Source organism: Corvus brachyrhynchos, unplaced genomic scaffold (assembly GCF_000691975.1).
Source record: "Corvus brachyrhynchos isolate BGI_N302 unplaced genomic scaffold, ASM69197v1 scaffold142, whole genome shotgun sequence".
Lineage (NCBI taxonomy): Eukaryota > Metazoa > Chordata > Aves > Passeriformes > Corvidae > Corvus > Corvus brachyrhynchos.
The window spans coordinates 2,907,034-2,932,473 of record NW_008237226.1 but is presented as its reverse complement, the minus strand read 5'-3'; the positions used below and the strand labels follow the sequence as shown (position 1 = coordinate 2,932,473).

General features: G+C 38.6%; 1 protein-coding gene and 1 pseudogene across 3 annotated transcripts in view; both read right to left on the bottom strand.

Annotated features, from left to right (window-relative positions):
• Positions 1–23,144, bottom strand: part of LOC103612329 — a 27,666-nt pseudogene extending 4,522 nt beyond the window's left edge.
• CDK14 (cyclin dependent kinase 14) overlaps positions 1–25,440 on the bottom strand; it is a 320,052-nt gene that overhangs the window by 262,926 nt on the left and 31,686 nt on the right. The gene's annotated exons all lie outside the window — the stretch shown is intronic.

The window sequence follows — 25,440 nt, the reverse complement described above, 5'->3', positions numbered from 1 at the left end:
TGTGTTTCTGAAGGTTTTAGAGTACTGCTTAACACCTAATCTCTATCTTCACACTGTCATCCAATGACCCTACAATTCTTATCCAGAATAATGTAATTTGTTTAGGCTCACCATTACGCATGCATAGCTGCAGTTAAGTTCTTCATATGCATTGGTTCATCCATACCAGTATGAAATACCCTTATCATTTCATCATCCAAATAGTCTATATTGCAAAATCCTTGGGCAACTTTTGGCAGTTCAAGTAAATAACTTTTTTTAATACATCAATTTTTCATCCCTCTTCCATGCCTTTCTCTCCTACCTGGAGGGTTAGTTGCCATTCCCCTCTAAGTCTCAAAAATGGGTATTTTACACATTCTGCATGGCATACACAGCACATGTGACATGTATAACCATCACGCAAATCATCATGACTGGAAAATCTGATGATAGCAAAACACTAGGTTAGATGGTGGCGCGACATGAGATTAAACAAGTGGCTGACAAACTGAATAGAAACACTCAAGTAACACCTGATTTAAGAATATTGTTGGTTCTCATGATAAAATATGAGGAGCAGCCGTGAGAATCATCTCTCCTCCTTCCAGCTCTATTTGTCTAGAAGGTGCACTACCTAATGGACAAGGGCTTCACTGCAGTCACCCATACTTTTGTTCTTTACTAATTAAATTGGCATAGAATGATGATCAGCAAAAAGGCACGTCAAAGCTCAAACAGATGCAATGCTGAGTCAAGTGCTCACATGAAACAAGCACCAGAAGTGCAGGTATTGCACTAATATTTATCTGTTCTTTGGTTAAATACAAAGGGTTGGTTTTGACCTATGAAACCCTTTACCGTCTGGGTCATTACCCCCTTGCAGACTGCTTTTCTTGTCCTCTTTTATCTCAGTAATTCAGACAAGAGGGTTGCATTCACCTGGGCATTCTCACTGAAGGGCACTTCAGTCCAGAAGCTGATAAAGCTTTAATGCATGTTGAGCAGCTTATCTATTTTCCCAGGACTTCTTAGGTGAGAAATAGAAAGCATCTCAGGAGGAGTGAGCTGCTGAAGATAAAAAACTTCAGAAAGGACAAGAGAAAAAAACCCTCTTCCACATACTATTAAAAACACTTCTACCAAATGCAGTTAGTGGTACAGCTACTAGTAGCACAGCTACTGCAGCTTAAATGTTCACAGAACACCCATCCTCAGAGAGTATTTCACCTAAGTAGATCTTTTCCTCCCCAAACCATCTCTTTCCATACTTCTAGAGCTGAACCCCATTACAACATGTTCTAAAATAGACTCCCTATTGTCCTACAATCTTATTAAGTAGAAGAACATGGATTTTCATGTGATGGAGCACAGTGGCTACAGAGGGCTGGGACAGATTTATACATCAAGAGATTTATTCAAGAGCAAGTATGTGGCCTATAAAAAAAATTCAAGGGGCCTCCAAAGTTTTAATAATTTTTAAAAGAGAAATATACTCATTTCAGAGAGGGGAAAAGAATTTTCCTTACCTTGTTTCAGATTTTCATTAATTTCTTGAAAGGAAATTTTAAAGGAAATATGCTGTTTCAGTCTAACGAATTCAAATCCGAATGAAACTTCTTTTGGGTAAATAACATGGAAAAATACATTGATTAATTTATCTAGCTTATATCTATCTCTCTTGTATCAAGCTAAATAATCCTATTACATTAGGAAAGAGAAAAATTAATGTCTATGACAAAAAAAGGGAATGATTCCACAAAACTGACAGGTTGAGGGTTGTGAATGGACATCTTCTTCCACTTAAATCAATGCTACAGGATTTGCAGCACAATATTTCAAATCAAAAACTCTACAACACACTGAAAATTTAGTTTTACATGAGACCTCTCTGTAGTACTGGGGAGTGGGAGGAGTGTGCCTCCAAACAGTGAGAGAAATGTGGACAGAGATGGCCTCCAAAATGAGAGGCTCATCATCTTTCCAGGGATTGGAGTAAGGCTGAGTGGCTGATATTTCCCTGCATCCTCCTTGTCGCTCCTTCCAAAGGTCTGGATGATGTTTGCTTTCTTCCAGTCTCTTGGACTGATTATCATGACCTTACAAAGATGATCATGACCAGCCTCCCTGTGGTGTCTACCAGCTCTCTCTTCCATTCATTGATGCACTAAACCCACTTGTAAAATCTTCTGGGGGAAAAAAACAAACCTGGTACTATATTTAATTTCAGATTGATTTAGCAGATGATTACAATGAAGATTATTCTTACTGTACCATAAAACAAAGTCAAATCCCCTTAAAGCAGTAACTCCCACAATTTTAAGATGTTTCATGACTATCTACATGCAGTTAAAATGATAATAATGTATTGTATCAGGTATTTTCTTAACAGAAATCTTACCTTTTTTCTAGAAAAGAACAATAAATTCTCAAAAAATGAGACACGATCATCTATACGGTCCATGGATGAAACTATACAGCAGTGAACACACTTTCTTAGAAACTTCTTGTATGAAGTAGAGTCACTGATACCTGATTATTCTGTTGTTCTTCCAAATAGTAAGATGTCTTCTTAATTGATACTTAAAAATAAAATTAGCATTGCACTAGCACCTTAGTCATTAAATAGGTCTTCACTCTACTAGACTCTTAATAGACAGAGAAGCAATTTTTTTGTTCACAAAACCCCCTACAGTATCAGGAGCAAAACAAAAGTTTTAACATAAAACCAATAGTGCATTTAATTACAAATGGTAAGTGGAAAAAGAGGTCTAGAACAGAAGAAGCATCAAAACATACAAATTATGATTCCCCTAGAGTGTTTCAAGGACACACTGCAACCTAAAGTTTAACTGAGGAAAGATTTGAAGGCCTCAGAAATGTAAATGCTGCAGAACACTTCTTTTGAGGTACAATTTCCAACAGAAGTGAGAGAGCCTTTATGCATAAGGTACTTCAGCATAAAATTATGGCTGCTGTCTGACAAAATTTTAACAAAAATGACTGAAAAAATCCTTAAATGCTTTTAGAACTTATATTATTGAGGGCTTATATGTCAAATAGAATATCTGTCTGTTCTCAGAAAATGTTGCAGAAATAATTTAAAATGTAAAAAGACAGTACTAGCAGAAACAATTACTAAGGCAATGAAAATTCAGACAAGAAGAATTCAAACAAAGATTCCACTGAAGCCACAGTGATAGAAAAAAAACAACAAAAGATCACTTTAAAATGTCTTATGGCTGCCTTTGAACTTCATATGCCACAGATCTGACACTTTCAAAATAAACAGTTTCTATTTGAAATGTTGCAATAAAAACACACATCTCCTACTCTATACTTATACCAGAGGTGTTTATATTCCTGGGGAGTCTCATTAACCTCGGTGCAACCAGTATGTTGAGAGATAAACACACAAAAGGCTGGTTGTTCTTTAACTACCCATGACAGCATGAACCACCAATTACAATACATGCACAGATGGCTAATTGGTTTTATCACAGTTTTCACAAGTCTGGGAAGAGGGACACCACCTTTCTCAATTTCTCTGAAGGTTAGTACCAGCAGCACGGAACCAATTCATGTGTTGGGACCCCTTGGGTCTTGTTGCCCTACTTGGTCAAACAAAAAATAAAGAATTGTATAGTAGTTTACATGATGTGCTCAATATCCCTGATTAAATTTTAAGTAAGTCTTCACTGATTTTATCTCAGTTGCTTATGAAATGCTAAGAAGATTGTCACATAAATGACAAATTCTAAACAATTCAGAACAAGAATGAAGTTTACAAGACTCACAATTACGTTGTAAGTAAGTGCAAGAAACAGTCTTCAAGGTTAAAGGTAAATTTTAACAGGGCATTTTGGTTCAAATCTATTGCATGTAACATTGCTTCGTTCTCTAAAATACCTGGTGATACAGATCTCTGTCAGCTATACTGAGAGAGACTAGATCACAGGCTTCTGTAATTAATTTAAACAGCGACAGCAGTAACAGCTTCCATCCCAAAATCAGCTGTGTGTAAGTTCTGCATATCAGTGAGTTTCACATCTATTTGCTGAAACAAAATAGAGAGACTGAGGACTCCACAGAGAGATCTGAATTCCCAAAAGGACCTCCAAATATTAGAGATCATCTTCTCCCACAGTCCTAGACTCTGGCAAGGCACATTCTCCCCTAAAACCTGCTTCTGATACTGCCTTTGCTCCTAGCCCTCCATACCCACTCTCATGCTTTTACCTCCATGCGTACTCATACACACCAATGTGCTTTCCCAACATCTTCCAATATCAAAGATATTTCCCAATATCTTTGAATCCTCCAAATTCCTTATTAGGCTCCTTTTTCTTGGAGAATATTTCACATTCTATCTTTCATATATTAGAAGCACTGAATATATTCAGGGGAAAAACAGTATCCTTGCCCTCACAGTCTCCAGGCACCTCAGGTTATTGCCTGAATCCTGAGGGGATATGTTGCAGGAGCAGTCTGACTCTGTCCCTTTCCAGATGGAAGTTCCTTCTTGTGCTTTAGCACATGCACAGGTAGGTTAGCACAGGTCCTATAAGGAATTGCAGTGTTCATTTACAATATGAAATCCTAGAAAATTTCAGTTATGCTTTAACAAGTCTCTAATATGCATTAATTAAGAGTATTTTCAGCATGCCAGTTTCAGGAAAAGCTGGATAAAATGACAAGAGCAGAAGAAAAATTGGTTTGGGAATAAAGTTTAGCCCTTGCCAAACTTTAAGGGTTTGAGAAATTGAGGATATGTCATTTCTAAAATTACAAATCATTCCTACACCTCCTTAACTTTCCTGAAAGTTGGCATCTGCAAAGTGATGCTGCAAACAGTCTGGCTTGCAGAATGCACGTGCTATCAAGTCAGGAGAATAGTTCTGTGACTCTGCCACTTCATTCCCCTAAAGCTCAACTTTTGAGAGGGCGGGGGGCAAGCTATCATGGAATATTAAGATGCATAATATGGCATAAACAGTAGCAAACAACACAGATCAAGTGTATCCCTGGGGTCACTTTTGAGAAATACTCATTTACATTTTTTAATTGCTGCTTTTCGTTTCAAACCCAGGTAATATAAACAACATTAAGCCTGCCCTTATCAAACAGCTGTTCTTTAAGCAAAATCTGAAGTAATAAAAATGAATACTAATTAGAGGTATGAACCCATTTCCATACAATGCACTAGGGAGCCTGTATATTAGTATTAGAACAAAACACCTAACAGCAGACTTCTAAAAATGCAAATAAAAACCAGACAAAATAAAAAAATCACTTTGTCATGTAAGCATATAGTTAAAAACTCGCAAACCTGGGTCTTCCTCTAGCAAAGGCCAATCCATGAAGATACAGGTAACAGAACAATTAGTACACACATAGTGTGAAAAAAAAAGACCACCACAAAATAAAGCCAACCCTCAAAAAACAATCAAAAAACCCTCAAAACAAACACACAAGAATTTGTATTTGAAGTGCTACATGCATTCCATGAATCACACATTACATATAACTGGCATACTTTAATTCATGTAAATCCTTTCTGAACTAACCCAGATGTTAATGTAAGTTTGGCATAAGTCCAACTAACATATTAATATGAAAAAAATTATGACTATTCCTCTTGTTCTTAAACAATTACATCTAGGGAAAAGGTAGGGTGGTGCACAGTTACCTGTTAATTTGCAGTGCAATATGTGGTTTTTCATAATAAAGTATCTTTAGAGCAGAACCAAGGATCAGAAAAAGGGCTTTTCCACAGACTGTCTCCTGAAGGCTTTTATACTTAAAACATCAGAAATAAAATGCTCTTTCACAAGAAGGTGCCAAACTTCGGTCTTGGCAAAGGTTCATTTCATTCTTTTGACCAAAAGGCTAAAAAAACCACACCAATCCAAAAAACACATTAGAAAGGATAAAATTTCTTTGTGCTATGGGAGCAAAGGAATGCAAGCAATACTGAATAGTTTTGTCTGACTTCATCTTTGTATTTTCAAGGCCATCCTCCCTAATACCCTAACATCTGAATATCTTCAAGATGTGCTAGGAAATCTATCTTCAAAATCCACTGAGAAAAATACTAATTTCCTTCTCTGTCAGATGGAAAATTAAGGCTCAGATGTTTAATAACTTGCCAAAAGCATCACAGCACTTTCTCTGCCAGAAGAAACAGTATTTGAATACAGGTTGGTTCTGAGGTTAAAAGTACTATGAAATCTAATGCATTCATTTAGTCCTGGCCTTTTATACACATTTTATTCTGCTATCATGTTGTCAAATTCCAATGAGAAGATTTCCTTCAATGTCACTTTAATGTCTTCCATGCAATAGAACAACCTTAGGGTTTTAAGGTTACTTTGGCTTAACACCAGCATCAGCAATTAGTATTAAAGACATGAAATAAAATTAGACTGAGGCATTGTGCACTATACCATAAACACGTCATCTTTACTCCCTCCTTTCACATCTTCCTTCCGAAAACATTGCCTTCACTCACTGTAATCTATTAGGATATGCTTCTATCATGACATTCCCTCTAAAAAAGAAATTATGTTTCTTAGTAAGCGCTGAACTGCAACTGATTGCAAAGCAGCCATGACTACAGAACACTTGCAATATTTTTAAAGCTATAGAATTCACTCATGCCACAACTAGAGCAAACACTTCAAACAAAAAGTGCTGTAATTCACTCAACTTAATAGGAAAAGTAATGCCATTATGGAAATGCGTGGACATTGAACATAGTGCAGAACCAGTCAGCAGTGCTTCATCTCCAGAATGTCTTGACTCCTTGTAGGCATCTTTAAAACACATATTGTTTAGTGGATTTTTTTTTTAATTTGTACTAGAAAGATTTCATAGTTGTGATTTAGAACAAAAATATAGAAAGCAGCTTTTCAAATTTAACTCAGTCTATGAGCTTCCTGTATCCCTACTCATGTGCATCCCTAACTGGACACACCTACAGACACACACACGGACATCTGCACACCCAACAGTCACTCAAATTTAAATAATTTCAATCTTAATTCCTAGCCTCTATCATATTTCATGTTAAACATGTTAAGAAAAAAAAGACTTTTCTCTGTCTGTTCTCAGAAGAACTAACACTGCCCTTTCTCCCAAAATTTTCAGTAGAATATGAACACTGCCTGACTTCCAGTCACCAAAAATTTAGCTTAGCCTTCATGAGTAGCTACTGCAGGAAAAAGGCTCCAAAGAAAGGTGCTGACAAATCCAGATATAAGTAATATTTTCATGGTTACTAATGACAGTCAGAAATCAGCAGAAATGCATTGCACTGAGCTCCCAAGAATTAGCATTAGTGGATCAGCATAAATACAGGCAATAAATTTGCAAAGTGTAATGAGGTTTCAGAAGACAAATAGGAAAGTCAATGCACATGACTCCAGGCTTTGTTTCACCTCCCTCACAACTGTAAAAGTCATGACTTTACTTATCAGTGTACATTTTATATAACCTGTATGGTAGACACAGTTCTTAGGGAGGAGAGGGTTGTATTTTCTTTTTTTAAATTGCTTTTATTCATGTAGGGTTTCTTGATTTTACACAAACAGAAACATAGATCAGACACAGTTACATAAGAAGCAAAAAAGGTCATAATGGGAAAATGTTCTACAATAATACATAATTTTGTTGAGAAATGGCAGCACTAAATGAACATAATTACAAGTGTTTTCTTTACTTTGTTCTATAAAAAGAAAATTACCTCCAAATGCCTGTTCTCAGACCCATCACCTGTTGGCTTCTTTGATGAGCTATGAGTCCTCAACTAGACTTTTATTTACAGAATGTTGATAGATTTAAGATTTAACCTCACAATCTCTGTGTAGGATTTTTTGCCTTCAAGAATAACAGCCACTGGCAGATACAGAAGTTTGTCCTTTCTATGTCCACTGAAAATGAACTATAATCATCCCTTTTAATCAAGTTGAAAAACTTATTTTAGAACTTACTATAAGTTTGTGCCAAAGAATTGTCCTTAAATGGCTACATAGTATCAGTTGGTAATAAAAGAACTGGTTTCAACTAACTGGAAGTGTTCTATTAAGTTTGCAACTTCTTTCAAACAAGAAATACACAATGATGAGCTTCAGTGATTACATATGTATTCATATTTTCAATTTACATTTTAGTATTAAAAACCGAGCAATCGAGGTCCAATAAATAGAAATTATTTCCATATCATTTGTCTTAAGCACCATTTAGAGGAAACTGGAACTAAAATGGATTGATACCATGATTTGGGATGTTTGAGTAAATAAAACCATTTTAAATAGTAGAAAAGGAATAACACAAAAATAAATTTCATCTTCTAAAAAGTACATCATTGTCTGCAGTTATTAGAAATTAGAAAAGCTCCTCATTGATGTTTTTTGGTGATGGAAGAATTGGTACGTGTCATCTCTCCAGGCTCATATTTGCAGATACACTGAAGATGAGAACAAAGCATCGTGATTTTCAGCTACCAGCTAGCTTCCAGTCTCTGAATGAACTAGCTACTGAATTAAAAAAAATATTGTTGAAAATTTTCATTCTGCAGAAATAACTATTACTGTCTAAAACTGATTCAACATTCAAGAGGTTAGCAGTCTGCCTTGAAACTTCAGCAGAAGAGTATTTCTTACCCCGCCCAATTAAACTTTCAACTTTTTTTGTTTTCCAGTCAAAACTATTCCGAATCATAGTGCTTTAAAGATAGTCATAACATTACAAAAAAGTAAAATTTAGAATTTTTTTCACTCATTTGTCTTTAAAACGCTTTTCTACCATCCTATTTGCATAATGCTAAGTTAGTTTAGTTGTATAAGAACGTACATACAATACTTTTCCATGGCATGTTTTGATGCTACCAAAAATACAGAGAAAATCTTCTGCTCCACTGATTTCACTGCAGTCCCAAGCAAACTACATTCTGCATTAGTCTATTTGTTGTATCAGAGCTTACCATTAAAACATTAGCTCCATTTTTCATAATCAATTAATAATGGAAGTATAGAAATACTTCCTCTAATCATTGCAGCTAGACAAGTGTTTGCACTCCTATCTGACTCTGAAGCCCCTGTGTCACTGCTTGGTGCTGCCAACTGCTCTGTGGTAGCGCTCCAGCTGCTTCCTCATCGCACAGCTGGCGCAGTCAAAACCCTCTGCTTGCATCTTACCCACCCAAGTGGCTGGCATCCCAGGGGATTAGGCTGTTCCTGCGCACAGAGCAGATAGGAATGTTTCGAGGACCTGACACTCACCTTCCAAATCACTGATTCAAGTCACTTATCTAGTCTCCTGCTCAGAAACACGTTATTGAGACCTGCCATTTGACAGAGCGTGCCATAGGAAAACCATAGCAAACTGGGAACACTTATTTAGTTAAATGGACTAACATGTGACAAGAGCAGTCTGCACTAGTCTGTAACATGGGGAAATGGATGGCAGTAAAACTAGCAAAAAAAGCAGGATAGATTAAAAAGGGCTGAAGCAATTTTAGCAGATGTTTACTAAGGGAAAGCTCAAGGGACACAAGCAGTGAAGGTAAAAATGCCAAAAATAATTTTTAAAAAAGAAATAAATTTTAAAAAGGAAGGCAACACTTTTGGCAAGGAGAGGACTGGTAGATGGATGCAATCAGATTCTGTAGACATCTGAAGCTAAGATCTTGCGGTTTAAAGTAAAGTAGGAATAAAAAGGCTTTCTCCTAAAGCACACCCAATACCAATTTCCTTGTTTCACTTGAAGAAAGATACTGCAGTGTTGTATCAGAGAAATCAAAGCTCAACACCATATGTATGAACCCCCTTTATCTGCAAGACTTAAAAGACTTCAAAACCCCCTAACTCACATAAATGTGACATTATCAGCCACTAGACAAAAGCCAGCCTGAGTTTAAGGCATGCAGACTGCTGGAAGAAAACCATCAGCTGCCACAGAACACTACCATGTAAAGAAATTTCACCTTTAGTTTAGAAATTGTGGACACCTGGTTTTCCATTATTTTTCTGAGTAAGAGAAAGGAACATTAAGCTCCTGTCCTTCATGACTCTTCATTGAAGAGTCATTCTTCAATTAACAATTTGATATATTGTATTCTGGAGCTTTACAGAATTTGTTTCAAGTGGATTCTGCAAGTAGAAGGGCCTTGCTGTGGATGCCAAAGAGGTTTTAACCTGGATGAAAACAAGCCAGAAAGTCACTGTGGCCACAAAATACAAGCAGCAAAGAAACTGCTCATGTAAAAGGCCCAGAGGCTCTCCACATTCACCCATCAAAATTAACATTTTAAACCATTCCCTGGTAGTTAAAAGCTGAGTATGACACACTGCAAACACTGAAACAAAAGGCATTCTAAACACTTATAGTTTCTATCACATAACAGAGAACTGAAGAAGAAAAATACCCTTTTTACTGACACATAGCCTTTAAAGAAGTCTTGCAAAATAAATTTTGGCAAATAAAATACCACCCACAAGGCAAAATATTTGTCTAAATATACATCCTAAAAGACTTTTATGCAATAGGAAAAAAAGATACTTTTCTTCTAAATTTCCCCAATTTTCTCCACAGACCTTTCTTGAAACAGTTTTTGTAGGATATACTATTATGTAAAAACTTTCATTTTTGCATCAACCACACAGCAGGCAGTATTTTAAGAGTGCCCAATATAAAGCTTACTTGATCACCTGATTTCCAACTGCACTCCTATAATACATCATTTATCCCAGTGGAAATCAGTATCACTCAATGGTCTATAATCATTTACTTATTCTCTACGTAAGCACAGGAAAAGAAGTTATGAATATAATGTATTATTTGCTAACTGTCTGTATCTAAGGTCATCTATACACATCCCTGTCTTGCACATAGGTGGAAGGATGCAGTATGTGTACACACAACAAATAGGGCTACATGAAGATAAGGCTACATATTTAATAGCCTGTACATGCAAATATCATTTATGGTTACACATCTGCTTCTCAGAATAATGACCACACTATTGTTGAAGTCCCACCACATCACTTTATGCGCTAATAAATCTGAAATAGCACAATGTATTCCCAGCCATTTATAACAAAAGGACATTCTAGGTTTCTTATTTTTATTTTATTCCACACGTACATAACTACTAGTGCTCCATATCAGAGGCATGAAAAGGTGGTTCTGAGCATGAAGCACCCAAGGGTGCACTGGGGGAGCAGCATGCATGGAGGCAGCCCACGTCTCCTTGAGCAGCTCCTCTGTACCACCACCACAAGGCTCACCTGCGTCATCAGTGCAGCTGATCATCTGACCAGACAAGTCACAGGCACATGGTGACAGAGACACCCTTCCCGGCAAAGCAGAGATGGGAATGATTTGTGTAATGACAACTCTCTGTGTCTTGCACAGACCCAACCTAAAATGCCACCCTTTCAGTTTTTGTACAATACTCAAAGAGCCTTTTGTGGAATACCTGAAGGCCACTGCTCTTATTAGTCAAAACAGAGATTGAGATCTCAAAAAATATTTGCTCAGGCATTCCAGAATCCTGCCCCAGAGTCTACTAAGAGCACAAGGTCAGTGAAGCAAGTCTTCAGCCAAATGAGTAATGCTTGGAGTCAAGAAAACAGCTGGGCAGACACAGATGTTATCTAGGTTGCTCTTTTAGACAAACAAAACATTAAGGGCCCTGATTCATACTTTGCAATAAGCTCTGTCAGAACACCAGCTACCGGTGCTGAAAATCCAGGTGATGCTAGAGAGATCAGACAGCGAGGAAAAAATCCAGCACACCCAATTATTTTCAAAGGCACATACACCTTTGATATTAGGCATTTACGTAACAGCTTCTCTGCACCAAAAATAAAGTCAGCATCATTTTTCCCAGAATCTTAGCCAACCTCCCCTCCAAGGACAAGAACAGGGAGTGCTGTCAAACATCGAACCCCACAATTTTCCTTAGTACTGTGATCCTGCATTAGCACTTGGCATCCTCATCTAAACAGTTCATGGCAACCACAGCGCCTCTGACAAACTCTGGCTATAGAAAAAAGACTGAGGTATGCTGCAAAACAGTTTCTGAAGTTTCTAGGTAATAACGTGGTTAGATGCATAAGCAGTTTATCAATCATGTTACAAAGTGGAAATGCCTTCACTATATTTGAAAACACCATAATAAATGTAAAGTTCATTTTCTATAGGGAGCAGAGTATCAGGGGAAAAAAAACCACACCTGAAAGAAACTAAAAATATTTTAACTTCTAGAAGAAATAGTGAAAGGATATTTTTTCTCTTTCAAGCATTTCCAGACAGCCTGAAGTAAGAATTCAGGCTTGCAAAGAAGACAACTAAGTACTGACATGTTCCTGAAGTAGCTTTTGGATGACGTGACAATCTCTTAGAAATGGAGATTGCAAAAGATCCCTCATGACCAAAGATGGTTGTATCCTTCTTCAAAAAAGACCAAAAGGACAACCAAGGAACTGCAAACTAATCACCCTCACTTAGATCTTTCAGAAAATCATGGAGCAAATCCTCTTGGAGCACATTTCCAGGCACTTAAATGGGGTGGTGACTGGCAACAGATGGCATGGATTTAGCAGGGGTTAATCTTGCCTGAATAACCAAATTGTCTTCTCTGCTACAAATCTTGATTGGATTTCTGGACAACATTTCTGGATGGGTAGACAACTAGTTGGGCTAAAAAAAGTTTAGCTAATTGTGCCAATGGGTTGTAGTCTACCTGCAGGCTGGTAACAAATGAGGTAGTGGAGGGGTCCATCTGGGGACATGCCCTGTTTAATACCCCTATCAACAACCTGGAGGAGATGAGGGAGTGCACCCTCTGCAGATGGTGAGATGGGATGTTGGTATGCCAGGGCTGCTATCCAGAAAGACCTGCACAGGTTGGAGAAACGTCCTGATGGAAACTTCATGCAGTTCAACAAGAACATAGAAAAGTTCTGCATCTGGAAGTAAAGCAAAGTTCTTAACCCTGTTGACAGCCAAGGACTGAAACAAGTTATCCAGAGAGGTTGTGCAGTCTCTGTCTTTGAAGGCTTTCAAGATCAACTGGAAAAATCTCTGAGTAGTCTGGTGTAATTTCATAGCTGCTCCTGCTTTGAGGGGGCAGTTGTACAAGAGACTTCCTAAGGTCCCTCCTGACCTGAATTATCATACAGTTCCATAGAATTCTTTCTACTGCTGAAAAGACCATCCCTGCAGTAAAGGGCTTCCTGGTAACTCACTGAAAGCTAAAAGGGCGCTGTATTGAGTAAGATGGTGATGCTAACTGGACTATTCAGTCCAATTCATCTACTCATACTTGAAAGATTTCCAGCTGAGATTTGGAATCTAACGGGAAAAAAATCCCTGCATTATTTCTTAGTTACTTGAATGTATACATTTGTCTTTCTTAGAAAATCAAAAAGCAGCTCTAATAATCCCTGTTTAGTTAAAATATGATGCCCGACTTCTTATTTTGCTTTCTAAAAGGTTTCAGTATCTAGAAATGAAAATCTTTGTGAGTCTAGTATCTTTCCTACATAATGAAGAGAAACTGGCCAGCTCCCAGGCAGCTTCACTGCAGGGGCCAGTCAGGGGAAATCAATGCAGGAGAAAGGGATGGTCCCTTCCAACATGTGGAAGTACTGATTCAGAGATGCTCAACACCCAGGATTTCAAAACAAGAAATGTAATATTTGCCTGTTCAAGGTGGAAAAATACGTTCTAAAAGAAGCACTTTTAATTTTGAAAGGAAAATTCCCAGCCTATTCAACTCACCATGAGGAAATGCATTTTACACAACTGGCAGGCTCATGAGGAAGTTTTCATTTCATAGCACACAAATTAGCCAGCTACTACACTTCCTACAAGAGAAAGAAACATGTAACTTTTGGCCTATGCTCTTAATGATAGGCAATTTTCATTTCCAGAACAGGGTGATGTTTTATTGAAATTTTCCCCAAGGAAAAATCAAGGTGTTGTTGTGTCAGCTTTTTATGCAGCAATTCAGCAGCTGAACATTTGCATTAATTGAGTATGATACTGGTGATGATGATTCTCTTCTGCAGTCATTGGATATGCTCCGTTTCTCCTCCAGATGGTCTTCTCACAAGTCCACATAATTGGGAAGCTGATAACCTTTTATAAATTGACAGCTACCCTAACAGGAGTTAGGAACTATCCTGTAGTTTCCTGACATTTATGGAATATATAACAAAATACTGGGGTCCAGTTGTTTTCATTGTATATTTTGGCATTTTGGTTTGGATTGGGTTTTTTTATTATTTTGCTTTTTTTTTTTTTTTAAGTACATCACCAGAATCAGGCTAATGAAATTACCAGTGATTTGAAAAAAAAATAAATAAAGAAAAAAACCAGGGGAATCACATCCCAGGTCTCTATCTGGGCAGATGCCTCACTTGTTGGGGAGTGAAGAATGAAATTTCACATTACCTAAACTTGTTGAGCATCACTCTACTCCAGATGGAGGGAATCAAATCCCTGCACTGCAACAGTAGCAGGCATCCATCTACTGGAGTAAACCACACATTGAGACATGGGAGGTCAACAGACTGTTAAGGATTAATACTAACCCTTAAATTACCATTGAGAAACCTGAACAGGGTTACAGAAATTTCCAAAGCATGTCTGCACTTAGCTGCCTTTCCCTCTCTATGAAATCTGAATATTTTATCAGTTTGTTGGTTTTTTCCACTCACCCATGCAGCAGAGAAAACAACAGTTGACTTAAAAGCAATAGCTAGTCCTGCTGAGGGTTATGTTTTCACTGCTGGTCAAAATCTAGAATTAGTTTTATAAACACTGTGTAATTGACCTGTGAAGTTCAATAGCTCAGAACATATCGAACCAAGAGCTTAGCTGTATCCAAGAAGGGATTGAACATAATGATTAATAGCCTCTGTAACTAGACTAAAAATTGCAAGAACCTCCATCTTCATGCTCCAGGACACAGACATAACCAGCTGAGATCAGACATAAATTTCTGCCCACTACATTACTGTGAAGTTACATGCACTGGGAATAGTTTACAGCTTTGGAGACTTGCAAGACTTTCAGTTTCTTCCATTGGTTGGAAAGCTTCTACATTCATCTTTAAATATCTTCGAAAGCAAAACATTCTCAGGGAAGAACTGCCTAAATTGAAACAATTTCTGACAATTGTCCATCTCAACTTGTTTTTAAACTTTTTTTAAATGGCTAATGATCCACAATATCATTAGAAAACTGGCTCTGAACCTCCACTTTTCCTCTTTGGTGACTGGGAAAAGAAGCCACACCACATACAACCTCAGTCAACATCCCTCCACTACCAAACACACACGCACAAACACAAAATAAAAAAACTCTAGTCAAATCCTTTTTTAATGAAAACTGGTTGCACCAAGTTTTTCTAAATTATTCTGCTCTTATGAGAAAGAAACTGATTTTTCAGTAGAAAATAATCAAGAACATTAAAGCCTTTCTAGTTTTCACTCAAAAGCTATTTCTATTTACATAGGACAAGGTTGTGTTCTACCCACATTTTCTTTCTCCGATTCATACGTCCACGGGCTGTATTTCTTACATGAAAGTGGCTTTCTGCCACAGCTGTATATGGCATTCCCACAATCTATTTTCCTATTGCAAGGCCTCATGTTGGAGTTAGAGGAAGACTTGTCAGTCCAGGAAATAGATCCACCATGCAGCAACTGCCCATTAACTTGGGTTAATGCTGCACTGGCACTTCCAAAACCAATAATTTGGAAAAATACTATTTTTCATCCAGATTGTGTAAACAGGTAAGAATTCTCCCAGCTGTAGCATTTACATTGACTTTATGCTTCTTTTGATTTTCAACTTCAAACATTTAAGTATTTATTACTATTTTGAACATTTATCCTTCCATATCCATCCCAATGCAGCCAAATTTGCCATAGCTTACCATAGATTTTTGCAGTTCCAGTAACATTTCATTCTTTACTAGTGGTCTCTATAATCCTTCTTGAACTAAAGGATACTGCAACACAATGACCCATTCTAGCAATTTTGCTACTATCATAAACATTCGGTGTATGGGTTCCTTGACTTTATGACTTGAATAAAGATCAAGTTCTCAAACAAGAACTATACTCCTGTTATGTAATCAATAAAAATTTATATACAAAACACACTAAATATGAATATAATGAGGTAAAAAATATAATTAAATGAATCATAGAAGAAAAGTGGGCAGAAAGAACTTCCATTGCCATTAACATCTGAAAAACTGAAGAATTACCATATGACAAGCAAGAAATTATTCTTATGGCAATAAGGATACAACAGACAAGCAGAGTAAGAATGTGGTTTTCTTCGTGCAGTCAAAGACAAGGGCAAGCTACCCGTCACTCTTTATTGGGAAATCTGGACAGGAGCCTTCTTGATGCAGGCCAAGACTATATTAAACTGACAAGATATTTTAAAAGTGCAGTATAAAGAAGCAGCTGCAAAGCCTTAAGCCTGGGATATGATACTTAAAATGTAAAGGGAAAATAAAACAGAACTTTTGAATTCTTACAGAAATTCAGAACAGTTGAACCAAAACATGGAAACATGACAGAAATCAAAGAGCATCTGTTACCATGCAGGAAAGCACTCGAAGGAAAGGAGGACATGAGAAAGCAGAAGTTGAAGGACAAATTTCTAACAACTTGATTTTCAGTTATTCACAGTCACACAAGACTCTGAAGATGTCTGGCACTCCTTTATTCAGGTGAGGATAATAAGGTATCCTCACCTAATGGTGGTGAAAAACAAAGTCTTAAGGGGAAGCTGGAACTATTGTGACCAAAAAAATAAGACCTGCAGCAAGAGCTTCACAAGGTTTAAATACACTTCATCAGAAGACAGATTGATACACAGGGCTCTGCAACATTATTGAGCATCAGAAATCACAAAACCAGCTGCATGCATCTTGCTCCCACTCTACTTCCACATTTCAGTTAAAATCCATAATACCTATTCCTTTGATGGGGCTGTGGGCATAGCTAAATCTCAGGGGGAAGAAAGTAAATTTTTTTTTAATTGCCCTGTTTCAGAAGGATCTAGCTCAATTTGGATGCAAATGTGGAAGCAAGGTACTCTATAAAGCAACAGTGACAGAATCTAGGCAGCAGAAACACCATAAAAGGAAGTGGAAAATGTTTTTTTCTTCCCCATTGTTTCCTACATTTCAACATCTTCAGGAAAAGATGATACAAGAAATACCCTAAGTTCTTTTTTTTTACTGTAGGATCACTCAATGAGTTTTCACTATTTATTCATTTATCTTCCTGAGGGAATTTCTCCCAAGAGTCCAAGACAACCCTCTCAAACCTGCTCTAGTATAATACAGGAAGAAAAAATTAACATCACTTCAACAGTTTTCAAAGCAGATCCATGTTCTGCCCACATATATCTGTATTCAATTCTCAGTACTTTCAGCAGACACTGCTCACAGATGCCAGTCACTGGCCTCTACAAACCCAAAAAGTGAATGAAGCCCAGCTCATGAGGAACAAAAGCAAGTACATCCACTGCAAGCACAAACCTTAGAGCACACAAGCTGCAGCCACCTGACCCTGGCATGGAAGATGAAAGTACTGCCCTCCTTCCAAGAGAGAAGGAAAAATAAAAATAAATCACTATAATTTAGGGCATTCTGGAAGGTCAAAGTCCCTGTGTGAAGTAAGGTGGTCTATAGGATGAATGGAGTTAACAGAATTATGTTTGTTTTAAAGACAAAATTAGAACAAGGCTGTCCTTTTCCAGCAGCCAGGAAAAAAGGCATGAAAGCAAAGTGGATCCCAGTTTCTATTCTGGCCCAGGATAATTACTAAGAAGAATCTGGAATGTTTTATCTGGAATCTCTTCTGAACAGCACAACTGTCCACAAGAATTTTGGTCCTACTACTGTTCTGAAGTTCCAGTATCAAAACTCGTTTTTAAAAAACCCCACACATTAAAAACTACTTTCTCAAATGAAAAAGCTGTTCATCATTAAAACTAGTGGCCAGATCTTTGCCAGTCATACACAAATACATTAGTTTAATATATGATGCGAAGTCACATATGTATACACATGCTGCACAGCATCTGTGTAATGAAACTCCACTTAGTGTTGCATATTTGCCTGCCACTGGAAAGATGGTGCCCCCAAGAAAACAGCCAAGACCACCTAAATATTTTCATGTCTTACATCAGACTTAAAAATGTACAGAAGAGGAAGCAATTTTTCATGATTTCTTGAATAACTTCTCTGTATTTCTTGAACCACTCATGACCAATGCCTGGGCATTTTTTTGGAAGCCAGTAACCAGCTGGAAGGAATGAAAGTCTGAGAAAACAGACAAAATGTTCTGTACTTTATTAGTTGTCATGAAGTGCATCTCCAGTCCTTACCATTTTGTACTATTACAGGCTAGGACAGTGATGTATCATTATGCTCACACACACACAGAGATGATAAGTTAAACTACATGTTTAATTCTCAGTCACACCTACATGCAGAAGCCTTATTGTTACAAATATCTGTAGACGTGTTCTATAGATTCACTTAAACTAAGGACTGCATTACAAATGCAAACCAGACAGTCCAGGAAAAGTCCAGGAAAGAGATTGGAATGGAATTCATTTAGAATTTTTCTTTTTAAAGCTTTCAGTCTGACCCAACCCAGTTGCACAAGTCACTACAGCTTTTATTTTTCCATTTTGGAGTGTATAAATTACTAAAACATCACCAAATTTACAGAAAAATAAAAAGCAGCTCCAGTTTTAGCACAGTGGAGCTGGCTGCTCTGTGCACATAGTTACTTCTCCCAGCTCTCCCTGCTGTGACTGCTACCAACTTGCTTTTTTCCTACAGGAAAGAGTTTTTATTTGCCCTCTTTCTTCTTCCTCAGAGACAAAGTTTACCGTACACCACTTGGACACAGAGATAGGCAGTAGAGACTTCACACTTGCAGGCCCTTGCCAACCATTCATTAGTATTTTCTTTGCCCATTTTCAAGTGAAAATGGCTGCTACAACTAGCACCAGGCAAATGTTACAGTCACTTTATCTAAGTACAGAATGATATTATTAACACCTATTTCTCAGCAGAAAAATGTCACTTGCACTGCAATAGCCATCAAAAGGAGCCATCTATCTCTGTGGATCAGTTAATAGGTCTTTGGCTGAAGAGCCCCTTCGGTCACAACAGGCCAGCAGCAGAGATCAGAGCAGGTCTAACAAGTGAGACCTGCAGTAGTCGTGCTGCCCCAAGTGCAAAGCAAAGCTCCTGTCTGAGAAGCATCCATTTGGTACATGGGCTTGGCCATCACTTTCCAATGAAAATTCCACCCCACGGACAAGATTTCTTCTAAATGAATTGCAAATTATACACCCATGGAGTGCCAGCTGGTATTGTTTCTCTGTAGTTTTCTTTCGGTTTCCCTTTTTCTCTCCCCTCAATTAATACAACGATATTCATGCCCTGTCATGTCTTACTGCTTAATTATGTACTTTGCAGAACAAAGCTTTAAAAATGAGACTATCAAGCTGGAGGGGGGAAGGGGGAAGAGCAGGACAACCAGATGTGCAGAGAGTGAGAAGGAAACAAAGGGCATTTTGAAAGGGGAGTGAGAGAATTAGGATGTGTGTGGGGATGAAAGGATGGAGAGACAGAAATAGAACAAGAAGATGCACATAAGACTTATTTGTTCATTCACTTTAATTTATAAAAAGTTATGTGTTGTATTAAATAATTCATCTGCAGTTATCTAAAATAATTTAATAAATAGTTAGAGCTGTTTATTATCAGATCTTAACCTGCTTCCATTTCATGAAGCAAAAGATACACATTTCTTGCTGGCAGAGAAAGAATGCTGCATTGTTTTACAAAACTGGAAAAAAACGAAGGCAAATGGAAAATATATTGGCAAATCTTGTGTTAGAAGGCATATTTTACTTGAGTGAAACAAATTAAACTAAAAGATATTACAAAGCTCTGCTACACCAATATTTAGTTCAGTCACAGTAAGACAGTTTTTCACACATCCATTTTATCCAAACTTTCTTTATCAAGTGGACTACTAAAATTTATTTTTCATACACAGTCAAGAGAAGGTAATTAATGAAACAACTGTTTTATCTCCTCTTACAATTGTTGTGCATGTTGTGGTACAACAGGCAGTAGGGACTCCCAGAGCACAGTTCTGGAATCAGTTTTGGGTGGGACAGAACTACTGAAAATTAATTAGTTCAAAAGCATTCTGTTCGAAAGCTCACTGTACTCCTAAAATATTCTTTAAAAAACCATTACCAACCATTGCAAGTATATGATATTTTGGCACGGGAAAAATGTTTCCTACCAAAATAAAAAAAATCTGGGAGAAGGAGAAAGATTTTTTCCACTAGTATTGATCTACTTCTTCTGGTTTCACACACCATATACAATGGTCTTCAAATATTTGCTGAACTTGATTCTCCTGTATTGAACAGAGAGAGGTAGATTTTCCTTTAGCCTCTTGCTAGTGCTAAACACAGAAGGAACAGCTTTACAAATGAAACCGAAGACTTCAAGACAATTTGTAAAACAGAAGCTAATGTTCTGTATGCACAACAGAGTTAACAGAAGCACTGACTTTTAAGCAGTGGTCTACTTTGAAGTTAAGCAATGACAGTGTCATTTCATAGCAAGAGCCTTCAATATAAGAAACTGTAGAGAGGAGCCAGAGCTCAGCACCCTGTGGGCATGGCTATATTGCTATTTTTTACCACCCACATCATCCCAGGGGTCTCGGTTTCAGGGGCAAGAAAAGGTGAACACAGCCCTGGAAGTGCACCCTTTTGCCTCCTCTCCAGCAGATTGGTTGTAAGGATCTGCTCTGTGAACTCCATCCTCTGCCACCAATGCCCATCCCCTACCTGTTCCTCTGAGACACAACTACATGATGTGCTGAAAAGAGGCGCCAGTGAGGAAAGCACTGCGTGGAACCAAGAGGTGAAGGCGAGTGCGAGCCCAGCTGAGTCCAGCCTGAGTCAAAAGGAGCCAACGTGAGCTGAGGGGAGCCAAGCGGAGCCAAGCAGAGCGGTCAAAAGCAGCAACGCCAGTGCTGGAAACAGCTGTGTGTGGAATGGAGTCCGCCATCCAAAGCAGCGGCATGGTGAAATGTGGACAGTCTTGCTTTTGGGGGTTTGTCTGTCATTGTTTTCTGTTGCCTTGGGCTCAGGGACAGGGAGAGTCAGCCACAGGAAGTGGCCACCATCTTGTCTTGGTCCCAGCTGCCACATGGAACTAAGCTGAGGTGGTGAACACCTTCTCTGTGTAAAGCACCTTCTCTTTTGCATACTTTTGTTCTTAATATTGCTGCTGTCACCATGTATTTCTTATTCCATTGCTTTGTGCTTCCAGTAAATTGTTACCTCAACCCTTAGACTCTGCGTTTGTTCCTCTCTTACCAGAAGGGCAGAAGGAAGAGGAACGGCTTATTTGGAGTTTAATTTCCATTAAACCACCAGAAAAACAAAAACCAAAGAGAACTCATTTTCTTGCTTACCTTTTAATGGAATATCCTCCAATGTGAAGTCACTTAACTCGTCCCACAAAAGATTATTCCACTGCACTAAAGAAGCCCAGTACAAGTGAAAGTTGATCCATCAAAAAAACTGTTTCAGTTTGCTTTAAATCAGTTTAAGAATAGAATAAGAAACAGCCTTTTAAATTTTCTTCTGACATACTCTATTTTTATTAACTAGCTGACTTTGTGAATTTTAATGCATTAAATCACCTAACATAACAGAGCATTTATGGAGGTTGCAAGAATCAAATTTAATGCAAAGAAGCCTTTCAAAAAGGGGATACTCAACATTAAAGTTCCCAGTATAAAAAAACTGAGTAAGCTTGGATAAATCTTTACTGCATAAATGATTCTATTCTAATCATAGAATCATTTGGTTGGAAAAGAACTTTGAGACCATCCATTCCAACTGTTAACCTAAGACTGCCACGGTAACCACTAAACCATATCCCCAAGCACTACGTCTACACTTCTAAGTCTTTTTTTATGTCTTTTTTTTCCTTTTTTACATTTACCTTATTTGCATCTTTTAAGTACCTTGAAGGATGGTGATTCAACCACTTCCCTGGGCAACCTGTTCCAATGCTTGACAACCCTTTCATCTGAAGAATTTTTCCTAATATCCAATCTAAACCTCCCCTGGTGCAACTTTCTTCTCATCCTGCCCACTTATTACCTGGGATAAGAGGCTGACCCCACCTGGCTACAACCTCTTTCAGGTAGCTGAAGAGAGCAGTAAGGTCTTCCCTGAGCCTCCTGTTCTCCAGACTAAACACCCCCAGCTCCCTCAGCTGCTCCTCATCAGACTTGCGCTCCAGACCCTCTCCCAGCTTAGTTGCCCTTCTCTGGACATCATTTCAATGTCCTTATGGTGAGGGGCTCAGAACTGAAGCCAATATTTGAGATACAGCTTCAACAGTGCCAAGTACAGGGGGACAATCACTGCCCTGGTCCTGTTGGACACACTCTGTGTGATACAGGCCAGGATGCCATTGGCCTTCTTGGCCACCTGGGCATGCACCGGCTCAGGTTCAGCCATCTGCGGACCAGCACGCCAAGGTCCTTTTCACCAGGCAGCTTTCCAGCCACTCATTCCCAAGCCTGTAGCACTGCCTGGGGTTGTTGTGACCCAAGTGAAACACTTGGTACTTTGCCTTTATATATATGACCTCATACCACTGACCTTGGCCCATCAATCCAGCCTGTCCAGATCCCCTTCCTACCTTCCAGCAGACCAAAACGTCCACACAGCTTGGTGTCATCTGCACACCTACTGATCCCCTGGTTCAGATCATTGATAAAAATATTCAACAAGGACTGACCCCAGTAATGAGCCTTGGGGTACCCCACTAGTGACCAGCCACCAACTGGAGGTAGCAGCATTCACCACCACTCTCTGGGCCCAGACATCCAACCACTTTTCAACCTACCAAAGAGTTTGCTGTCCAAGACATAATCAATCCGTTTCTCAAGGATAATACTTTGGGAAACAGTGTCATAACTCCAGAGATCCTGATGGCTAGGAAGTTTGCAGAGTCCAAAGCCATATGTATTGGGTCTGGCTGAGATGGAGCCCATTTTCCCCATAGCAGCCCTCATAGTGCTGTGCTTCGTATCAGTAGCTAGCGAGGTGCTGATGAACACACTCGTGTGTTGGCAACTGCAGAGCAGTGCTCGCACGGCATCCGCGCTGCCTCTCCAACTATAACTGCCTCCGGTAGTGGGCTGGGAGCGGGCAAGAAGTTGGGAAGGGACACAGCCAGGACAGCTGACTCCAACTGACCAAAGGGGCCGTGGCTTTCAGCAACACTGCTTAGAGATCGTTACATTTTCCACAGATTATAGAGCAAATGAAATGTTTGCCAGAGTAGAATATATGTAAACAACAGCTGTTTGATGAGGGTTTTGGAAGGGGAAGACTGAAGTCACCATTGCTTTAGAGCCTCAGGTGTTGGCAACTGCAGAGCAGTGCTTGCACGGCATCCGCGCTGCCTCTCCAACTATAACTGCCTCCGGTAGTGGGCTGGGAGCGGGCAAGAAGTTGGGAAGGGACACAGCCAGGACAGCTGACTCCAACTGACCAAAGGGATATTCCATACCATATGGTGTATGCTCAGCAATAAAAGCCAAGAAAAAGGAGGAGAAAGGGGGGGGTATTTGTCTTTAAGGTGTTTGTCTTCCAGAGCAACTGCTAGGCACACTGAAGCCCTGCTTCCTGGGAAGTGTCTGGACACTGATGGGAAGTAGAGAATAAAGTCTTCTGTTTTCCTTTGCTTCCATGCATGTGACCTTTACTCTATTAAACTGCCTTTATCTTGATCTTCAAATTTTTTCCATTTTATTTTCTCTCTCCTGCATTCTGCTGAAGAGGGGAGTGATAGAGTAGATGGTGGGCAACTGGCGTCCAGCCAAGGTCAACTCACCACACTGTACAATGTTGACGTCCTCCTCAAACAGGCTTTGCTGAAACACCACGACTAATCAAAAGTCTGGACATCAAATGCCATATGACTAATCCTGCCAAAACAAGCTTAATCAAACAGGTTGTCAAATGCTTTAACCCATGCTGCACCTCATTCTTCAAGTCATCTTTTTTTTTTCTTGGAGAGACTTCACAATCAAGAACAGAATGTAAAAAAAAAAAAATACCCTACAGAAAAAAAAATGGCTCTTCTGCCTACAAATTACTGCCATGACAACACTTTAAATCCAAAGGGGATATAAGCAAGAAGAAAGAACTTCTACTCCAGAGACTACAACTATTTTATATGGCAGAAACAAAAGCATTCATTTTCCACAAGAGATTTCTATAGTTAATTCCTCTGTTTCTAAAGGCAGTTCCCACCACATAAAATACCCCAGTGCATGTCAGAGTTTCAAACATCAAAAGGCCATACTTGAGTAATTAAATCACTGGATGTTGCACACAAGAATTTTCCAGCTTTCTCAGTCACAGTGTAAGTTTTAATTCATATTGAACTCACACCCAGTCAATCAAATACATGCATGACACCTATTTTCAGGGCTCTACTCTGACAATAAGAAAAATAATGTTATAAAAAAATGTTACTCTCATGCAAAATCTATCTTGTCACACTCTAGTAATGCATCACATGACAAATCACTGACTCCTGCCAATAGCTGGTATACAACAAATACAGTCCCAGTTCATTTGAATAACCTTTACTTACAACAAATACAGACCATTTAATATCTGTTTTCCATACTAAACCTTTTTAAATATACTGATTGATTGAACTGTGGGCTTGATACATTTTTAAAATTCATTCCCTCTTCCCAAGAAAGCAACTGCCAGAAAAATTTTGAAGGTATTTGTACAGTAAAAAAGCTGCTGTAGTAAACCAGAAAGCATATCAAACATTCTTGCCCACACAAGTTAAAAAAATACAAGTTAAAAAAAAATAAGTTATGGAAGCTAGTTGCAACAGCTCAAAAACTTGCTTCTAGAGCTAGAAATCTTTAACTGGTTGAACTCAAAGAATATGCTACACTCAACAACCACTAGACATAGCGTCATTGCTTAGCTTCAGCCTTATCTATCCATACAGAAAAGAGAAAAACACAGACGTAAGCAGCTTGAAGGAGTTTGGGGTTTACCCCTTCGCGGCTTTAAATACAAGCTTGTAGTTAATACATTTCATGCTCTCTAAAGTCGTTACCCAAATGTGGAACCAGACACATTCAAATAGTTTGACACGTGAGATATCCAAACCAGTCCTAAAGTCCTCAGCCTAAGAGACATCCCACAAGACTGAGGGGCCAAATTCAAAGAAGCTGTCAACATCATGAGAAACTGCGGCAAAAATCTCCAAGTGCTGTTGTTGGGATTGGTTCCTAACCCCAGTGGCAGTGA